The 9,258-nt window shown below is 43.2% G+C and overlaps 1 long non-coding RNA gene across 1 annotated transcript; it reads right to left on the reverse strand.

Annotated features, from left to right (window-relative positions):
• Nucleotides 1-410: 410 nt before the first annotated feature.
• On the reverse strand, nt 411-6,303 carry LOC108177928 (uncharacterized). The gene is made up of 3 exons (XR_001794589.3): nt 6,130-6,303; nt 3,559-3,628; nt 411-746 (listed from the first exon to the last, which is right to left on the reverse strand). It is a non-coding gene; the product is annotated as an uncharacterized lncRNA (long non-coding RNA).
• Nucleotides 6,304-9,258: the final 2,955 nt, after the last annotated feature.

Genomic DNA, 9,258 nt, shown 5'->3' on the forward strand with positions numbered 1-9,258 from the left:
GGTTTGGCTGGCACCTACTTAGTCTCTCCCTTATTAGATAGCTTCAGAATGGTAGACTTCTCAGTAGTCACAGTGACACTGTAGTTTCAAGGCACCAATTTTCTGGTAAAGACGTAAGAGGCCAAATTTGAAGCCGCATTACTTTTTGTTTCCTGAAATCGATGGATTACTTCTATCCCTTAAAAGCAGCCTTAATGGCTAGGATCATCTCACCATCTTCTGTTCTCGACTCCACTCTCCTCCTGGTGGTCATGGATGTAGTGAATTCTTTAATTAAATGAAATCTCTGGTACAGATCAATCAGCACTCATGTCATTCATCAAGTGTTACTACTTCTCTTCTTTTCTGCCATCCCCATTTTGAAGAGTTTCATTGTACTTCTGACAGGTATGGCACATGAATTCATTTCATATATTTTAAAAAGATTAATTAATTTATTTGAAAGTCAGAGTTACACACACACACACAGAGAGAGAGAGAGAGAGAGAGAGAGAGAAATGGCCAGGGTTGGCCAGATCAAAGCCAGGAGCTTCTTCTGGATCTCCTATGTATGTGGCATGAGTTCAAACACTTGGGCCATCTAATGCTGCCTCTCCCAGGCCATTAGCAGGAAGCTGGATCAGAAGTCGAGCAGGCAGGACATCACGCAAATGGGATGCTGTTGTCGCAGGTGGCAGCTTTATCCTCTGCGTCACAATGCTGGCCTCTTCAACTCGTATTTTGACATTTAACATCACTATGCATACCTAAGAAATTATCGGGAAAGAGAAGACATAAAATTGGTGTCATGTGGATGCAGAAGAAGGAACACTACAAAATAAGAGAATACTTTGGCTTGTAACTGGAAGAGTTTTTCTGGCAAAAGCTTTCTCCCTCAGTAGATTGGGCCTGTGTCTGTACAGCTGATTCAGATTCCTACATTCAGGTGAAAACAAAGAGATACAGCAGATGGCAGCATGGCATTGCACATGGCTGCTTTAGAGCAAAACCCACAATGTCAGTATCCCATTTTACTTTTTTCCCCTTTTTTCTTTTTTCCTAGTGGGTAAGTTACTGGAACCTTTTAAAAATGATTATTTATGGTGAAAATTTGGAAAAGCAATTATGCCTGTTTTTTCAAGTTTACTCCCATGGCCGTCCAGGACAAAGTAGCAGTCAGCAACCTGTCCCTGACAAGCCTGGAGGCTGAGGCATTGTTATTCTGGCCACCAGCACTTGCAGCACCCACTGTTAGATTTAAACATGGCTTGGAATTTAATCTCAGAGGTGTTCCCAAGGCTCTTTCAAGTCTCAAAGAGAAATTTGCCAAGTATTAAGAAAGAAAGAATTATTCTCAGAAATTATGACAAAAAAGTGATGAGACTGAGAAGTGCTTTGAGACTGAGGCACAGATGATCCCTGTAATGAATGTAAAGAAACATTTAAAAATAGCTGTTTGAAGGAACTCCCATCATTTTGTTTTCAGGAAAAGGTAAAACTTTAACCCAGGGGTCAGCAAATATTTTCTGTACAGGTCCAGACAGTAAGTATTTTCTGCTTAGTGGGTGACACAGTCTCTGTCACAGATCCTCAGCTCTGCACTGCACCTTGAAGGCAGCCACAGACAATACACACACAAATTGATGGGGCTGTGTTCCAATAAAACTTTATTTACAGAGACAGACACATCTGGTTGAGGGCCACAAAAGCTGAACTTGCTTTCCCTCCAAGGAATCCTCTGAATTCGATTAGAACCACTCCACAGACAATTTTCCCTCCCTTGTCTTTTAAATTCAATGCTGCTTTTTTGTTTGTGCCAAGTGTGAGCTTGTGTCATCTCTTTTGGAGGTGAAATAGCAGGTTGCGTTGGGTGGGACACAGAACAGACATGAGCTTCACATTAGAGATGGACCTAATCGTAATGTTGGCTCTGGCAAGTTGCATTTTTTTGTTATTTCTTTCCGTGGGGCCATCTAATTTGTATTTGATCTGAGGAATAAGAGTTTAGGCTTGGGGTTGCGTTTGCTTCCTAAGTTTCCCAGTAAGTATGATGTAATAGAGCAAATGTGCTTTAGGTATCTTGAGACCAAAGCATGTGTTTGCTGAGCAAACAAATCAGGTTAGGAAAGAGATTCTGTGAGTAATTACATTGAGGGAGGGAGAGATGTTTATGAACAGTGTTTTGTATCTAAAAATTCCATTAACTAATTCTCAAAAGGGGAATGTATTATAAATATATTTATCAATGGTTTCCAGAGAAGCTAATTTTAAATATAGTTTGCTCAAGGCCACTTGCCAATGTCTGGTCTCTGGTTGGAGACAGTCCAAGTATAGGTAATAATGATGAATAAATAAATCCACCTGTGGAAGTCAGAAAAAAATGGGATAGTCAGGGCCATGTCAGGGGACATCTGAGGACCTGGTTTGCTTCTTGAAGGAGTTCACTTCTTGGGGATGCACCCACTGGCTCCTTTCCTACCTATCCAGACTGGAACAGACTCCAAAATAAGGCAGGTCATTCCCAGGAATTCACTTTGGTGAACCTCTTGTGAGGCAAATAGAAATTTGAAAGCTTAGGGCTGCACTTAAATTCTAAGCTTCTGGCCGGCGCTGCGGCTCACTAGGCTAATCCTCCGCCTAGCGGCGCCGGCACACCGGGTTCTAGTCCCGGTTGGGGCACCGGATTCTGTCCCGGTTGCCCCTCTTCCAGGCCAGCCCTCTGCTGTGGCCAGGGAGTGCAGTGGAGGATGGCCCAGGTGCTTGGGCCCTGCACCCCATGGGAGACCAGGAAAAGCACCTGGCTCCTGGCTCCTGCCATCGGATCAGCGCGGTGCGCCGGCCGCAATGCGCCGGCCTCGGCGGCCATTGGAGGGTGAACCAACGGCAAAGGAAGACCTTTCTCTCTGTCTCTCTCTCTCACTGTCCACTCTGCCTGTCAAAAAAAAAAGAAAAAAAAAAAAAAAAAAAAAAGAAAAAAAAAAAAAATTCTAAGCTTCTAAGAACATTGTAGATAGGCCTGTGCTGTGGTGTAGTGGGTAAAACTGTCACCTGCAGTGCAGGCATTCCATATGGGCACCAGTTCAAGTCCCGGCTGCTCTACTTCTGATCCAGCTCCCTGCTAATGCGCCTGGGAAAGCAGTGGAAGATGGCCCAAGTGTTTGGGTCCCTGCATCCAAAAATAGGAGACCCGGATGAAGCTCCTGGCTGCTGGCTTTGGCTTGGCTCAGTTTGGACCTTTGCAGCCATTTGGGGGAGTGAACAAGAAGATGGAAGATTCTTTCTTTCTCTACCTCTGCCTTGCCCTTTCTGTAACTCTACCTTTCAAATAAATAAATAAATCTTACAGAGAGAACATTGTAGAGATTAAATACTTTATTTTGGGGCTGGTTAAGGGTATCTTCTGTTTCATCAACGTCTCAAGCTAGATTGGATATATTTTGCATGGGCTAATTGATGAATCAACTTTATCATCCATACATGAATTGGGATACTCAGGTAGCTGAAAAGTAGAAAGAAATCAATGAGTGTGTGCTTTGTGTCAGCTCACATGGGGGAAATGAAGCCAGTCTAAAGGCTTACCTGTACAATAAAGGACTTTGTTTATTTTCATCCTTCTTCTCAGTTTGGAAATCTTATTGCATGCTCTGGGCTGCAGAAACAGACACAAATAAAAAGAGAAAACTGCTTTATTGAGCAGCCTTGGAAAGTGTGGTTTCTACACTATACAGGCTTAAGGTAGGGGGACTTCCCATTATAAATACCCTCAAAGGACCAGAAAGGAGATTTGCATGCAAAACATACACTGGGGTCTTGGAAAATGTGCTTTCTGTAGATAGACTGTGTAAAATGCATATGGAGGGAACTCTCTGGAGGAGTCTTGAGAATTTGATCAAGGTGTTGGGGTGAAAAGTACAGCTAACTTGTTTTAACTCTTGGTTGAAACTTGATGGAAAGAGGACAAAAGCCTCCAGATGACACAAAATGGACTTTTCTTTTCATGCTTTATGAAGGTCTTTTGGAAAACATTTCCCATTTATAGCATATTTGGAAAACTTGGGTTTTATTTTTACTGTGTCCCTAAACTTCTTTCCTAGGTTCTAGAACTGTGCTGAATGATATGTCAGCCCCTAGGCACATGTCCACATTGAGCACTTGAAATGTGGCTACTGGGACTGAGACACTGGATGGAGGTGGGTGTTGTCTAGCAGTTAAGATGCCTGCATCCTGCATTGGAGTTCAATACCTGGCTCTGTTCCAATTCTAGCTTCCTGCTACAGTAGACCCTGAGAGGCAGTGATGGCCTAAGTGACCGAGTCCCTGGCACCTAAGCAGAAGACCTCAGTTGCATTCCTGGCGCCTGGCTTCAGCCATAGCAGAGGGCCACTGTGGCTATTTGAGGAGTGAACCAGAAGATGTGGGCTCTCTCTTGCTTTCTGCCTCTCAAATAAATTCAAAAACATGAATTGTTAATTATATTGATTTTTTGTCTAAAATTGAATGGCCACCTGTGTGGCCAATGGCTACTGTATGGGATTGCACAGTTATACAACAGCTCTGTCATCATGGAAAGTTCTTTTTAGATGGAGTCTCACTCCAGAGGGTGACTGGCTCGTAGTTTTTGCTCACACACTTGTTTTTTAACTTTGAAGATGTAGTTTTCTTCCAACTGATGAAGTTTAAAAAAAGAATGTTGTGGAGAAGTCTTTCATTTTACTCATATCTTAATATTTGCTCTTAACTCTTCCCCCTCTATTCTGAGCAATTCTATTTTTATCCATAGCATCTTATTTTTAGCTCTTCCTAATACAATCAAACAAAAATATACTAACTTCAGGAAATATTTTAATTACTTGTGCTTGAAATGTCCTTACTAGTCCTTAGTGTAATAACTGAGTGGCCAATTCCATATTCTCAGAGAGAAAAACAAAAATGAGAAAGAGCTGTTTTCTTTAGTCATGCTAGACAGAAACATTCTGTGGTGTTGCAACAGAAAATTAAGAGGGAGGTTGCTTTCTAGGTCATCAAATGGGGTCAGAAATCTGAGTGTCAACATATTTGGGCTGCAGTCACTAATTTTTCCAAAGACTATCTGTGAATACCTAATTTTGCAGTCTTTGGTCTCACTTTAAGTAAACTGGAGGGTCAGAAAAAGGAGACCTTTATATATTTTTTCACTGTGGCTTGTAATCCCATGTAGGTTTAGGATGTTGCTAATGATCTCAAAGGGGCTGCCAGGCTGTTGAATTATCAGAAAAACCATGGGAAACAAATTGCATAGAGATACTAGGAATTAGCTCCCTGAGGGCACACATCCTGCCTATGTTGTCCCCATAGTAAATACAGGTGACTCCAAAAGTGCCCATACAAAAATACTGGAGAGCAGGGCCATCTCCACTTGATTGTCTTGGGGCTTAGGCCTTACTAATTTGGAGTCCAGAAAGTTGAGTGGTGCCTTGGATGCGTAGTCCTAAGAATGAGAGCCCAGGCTAGTTCCAATGTCACAGAAAGATTTTTGAAAGGCAGATACAAGTGTCAAGGCCAAATAGATTCAACTGTCACAGCTGGCACTGGCCCTTTAAATTGACTCTATTCTGACCGATGGGGAGTAGAGGGAAGACAGGGAGGGGAGACATTCCCACGTCCACATCAACACTCCGTTCCCTGCTTCTTTCCCATTCTCTTGTCATCCTTACATTGTCAGAAAAACACATCAGCAATGTCACAGCCCGCCTCAAAAGATTGCCAACACCTTCCTCAAATAATAGAGATCAACATATTTAATAGACTTCAGCTGTCTTTTTGGAAGATTTGGCAATGAACTTAAGTGGAAAAAAATGACGAGTTTTAAAACGAAACACTGCTTTATTGCTTAAATATGGAAATAATAGAGACCACCAGCTCAGTTCAGCTAATAGTTTTTTTAAAAAAGAAAGTTGAGCATGTCCAGTGGTACTTCAATAGCATAACATACATGGAAGGTGACAAAACATTAATACATAAAAAGGGACCCACAGTGGCTGGCAGGTCATTGCTCTTCTCAGCTCTCCGCCCACAGCAATGATCTGAACGTCATCAGAAGCAGCTACGAGATAGTCCACAAACCCTCTGACATTACTTTTTCATCAAAGAAGTGAAAACAAGGCAACTCACTTTTCAGTGTTTGCTCCCGACTCACTCTTCATCGTGTTTCTCTCTGAAAAGGAGTCTTTGCTTTGTGCGTCATCTGCTTTACCCCTCTTTGATGCTGGGTGCCTATTACGGGCGAGACTCCAGTCAGCCATGGAAACTTCTGTGAGTTCTGGCAGACCTGGCCTGTGAAATTACGCAGAGCTTGGTAAATTTAGCCCAGTTAGCCGAGATTCCAGGACAGCAAAGTGATGCCTGCAGAGAAAGGCCTGGTTCTCGACAGCTGTGGGGACTCTTTAAATGTGCTTTCCTTCTAAACACGGTGCATTCTATGAACATAGAATTCTAGCATTCTATGAACTAATTAACTCTGAAAACCCTGTAAACATAAATAGGCCTTGATTTCAGCACTCAAGAAAAAAAAAAAAAGGAAAGAAAAAGAAAACCAAGGAGGCAGAGTTTTGAAGCCTTGTTTTCTCTGGCCCTCCACTTAAAGACTCAAAAACATTTAATCATTTAATAAGTAGATCAATGTCTCCTGAGGACAGAAACTATTTTTTAAAAGATTTATTTATTTATTTGAAAGTTAAAGTTATACAGAGAGAGAGAGAGAGAGAAAGAGAGAGAGAGAGGTCTTCTATCTGCTGGTTTACTCCCCAAATCCCTGCAATGGCTGGAGCTGCACCAATCTGAAGCCAGGAGCCAGGAGCTTCAACCAGGTCTCCCACATGGGTGGAGGGGTCCAAGAACCTGGGCTTTTCTATTGCTTTCCCAGCCATAGCAGAGAGCTGGATCAGAAATGGAGCTGCTGGGACTTGAACCAGCAACCATATGGGATGCCGGTACTGCAGGTGGTGGCTTTACCACTATGCCATAGTGCCAGTCCTAATACTCTATTTTTTTTTTATTAACTAAGACTTTTGTCTCTTTTTGAGTTTATTGATAGCGTTTTTTTTTTTTTTATTTTTTTATTTTTTTGACAGGCAGAGTGGACAGTGAGAGAGAGAGACAGAGAGAGAAAGGTCTTCCTTTTGCCGTTGGTTCACCCTCCAATGGCCGCCGCTGCAGCCGGCGCACCGCGCTGATCCGATGGCAGGAGCCAGGAGCCAGGTGCTTTTTCCTGGTCTCCCATGGGGTGCAGGGCCCAAGCACCTGGGCCATCCTCCACTGCACTCCCTGGCCATAGCAGAGAGCTGGCCTGGAAGAGGGGCAACCGGGACAGAATCCGGCGCCCCGACCGGGACTAGAACCCGGTGTGCCGGCGCCGCAATATTGATAGCGTTTTTTCAAAGCTCCCCAGTACCTCAGTTTTATACATGGTGACAGTTTGGAATTATCATAAGGATAAGACTTAGAAATCTCTTTGAAGCATGGAATATCAGTAAGTGAAAGGAAATTGAGTTATCAGTTTTGAGGTTCTCATCTGGACTTGTTGTGGCTTTTATTTCCTTTGCACCTGCCTCTCTCATATTTTCTTTTTGGAACAAACAGCCGGCAGAGCTTCTGGGAGTATGGTAACACATCATCTTCCAGTTTAGGGGGAATAAGCTCTCACCCTTGGCTGAAGGGAGGTGTGGTGGTACAGTTGTGATTTGGGAACAGCAAGCTCCCACTCGGGGCTGAAGCAAGGTGTGGTACAGTCCCTGTGTGTGATCGCATTGCACTGGTGAGAGATCAGGGTGCGAAGACAGCCAGGCTTTGTGAAGTGGAGGAGCCAGAAAATAAAGGTGGCTTAGCCTGCTTCTGGGGACAGTGTGTCCTGCCTTTTATGGCCTACCCTTGCATATTCTCATCCCAATATCAGAAGTGGGCTGGCACTGCAGGTGACCTTGTAGCAGCAAGAGCTACTATAGATGTTCATTTGCCCAGACTTTAAGCAAGTCCCAATTGTATGGCCTGTCGCAGATTGCAAAATATTCTCTCAATTCTCCACCCTTCCTCTGCCTGCTGCCCTCACAACGTGATCTTGTAGCTCTTTCTGTCAAAAGACAGAATCTTTTTCCCCACTTTTCAAATTTGGACTGATCTGCTTTGTTTTTTTTTTTTAGAATGAGGTAGAAGTGAGGGGCAGGCAGTAGAGTTAAGGACTTTGCAGGAGGCAGAATTCCACACCAATCTGCAATGCCCCTTCTCCATGCCTTGACTGTGATCAGCACCTGGGAGTATGATGAGCTGCTGTTCTTGTGATTATGTTACCTTATATAGCAAATAACCTTTTGCATATATAACAAATTTTCTCAAAGAGTTGACCTTAAGAAGAACAGTTATTTGGTATCCATGATCTAATCACAAGGGTCTAGAAGTGAGAGACTGAGGCAGTGGGAGATCTGAAGGAGTCACACATAGCCTGGCTGTCTTGGAGACCAAAGAGGCTTTGCGGTAAGCTGGTAAGGGATGTGGGCGGCTCTGGTGGGGGAAAGAGTGACTTCTGGCTGACAGAAAATATGGGGACCTGAGTCCTACAACCACAAGGAACTGAGCTCTGCCAACAACAAGGATGAGACTGACAGTAGATTTTTTTCACCCTACAGCCTTTGGATGACAACTGATATCTTAATTTTATTCTGGGGATACTAAGTCAGATTGAGCTGACTCTGTGATTTACACAGCTGTAAGCTAATAAATGATGCTGTGTCAAGGTGTTAAGTTCATGGTAATTGTATTATGGTAATAGAGAATTAAAACAACCTCTAAAGGCCACATGCATGTCTGTTCTATCTCAGAAATTTGCCTTGGTCATAAGGTCACACCCAGGCTATCATTCTGGAGGGTGACACCACAGGGAGCAGAGCTGAGCCAGCTTTGCTGACAGCTGGACAACTTCTGGCAGCAGAGCCAACCAATCAACCCACAGCTGGCTGCGGGAACTTAGCCTACAGAAGAACCATTCAGCTTATCCTGTCTAAGTTGCAGCTCAGTGGAATCATGAACTATATAAATATTTGTAGTTTGTGTTACTATATTCCGAATAGTTTGCAATGTCCACTTGATATGTTGTCTTTCTTCCTGAGTAGACCTCACAGTTTTGGTGCTTGTGCTTAAAGCTTATATATTCATTGTCCTACTTGGTAATGATAGAACTAATTGTTCTTAAGAAAGGAAGCTTTTCTCTACCTGGTGATAAGACCCCATTTCAATGAGACAGTCAAGAAG

The sequence above is a fragment of the Oryctolagus cuniculus genome, chromosome 4 (assembly GCF_964237555.1).
Source record: "Oryctolagus cuniculus chromosome 4, mOryCun1.1, whole genome shotgun sequence".
In the NCBI taxonomy this organism is placed as follows: domain Eukaryota; kingdom Metazoa; phylum Chordata; class Mammalia; order Lagomorpha; family Leporidae; genus Oryctolagus; species Oryctolagus cuniculus.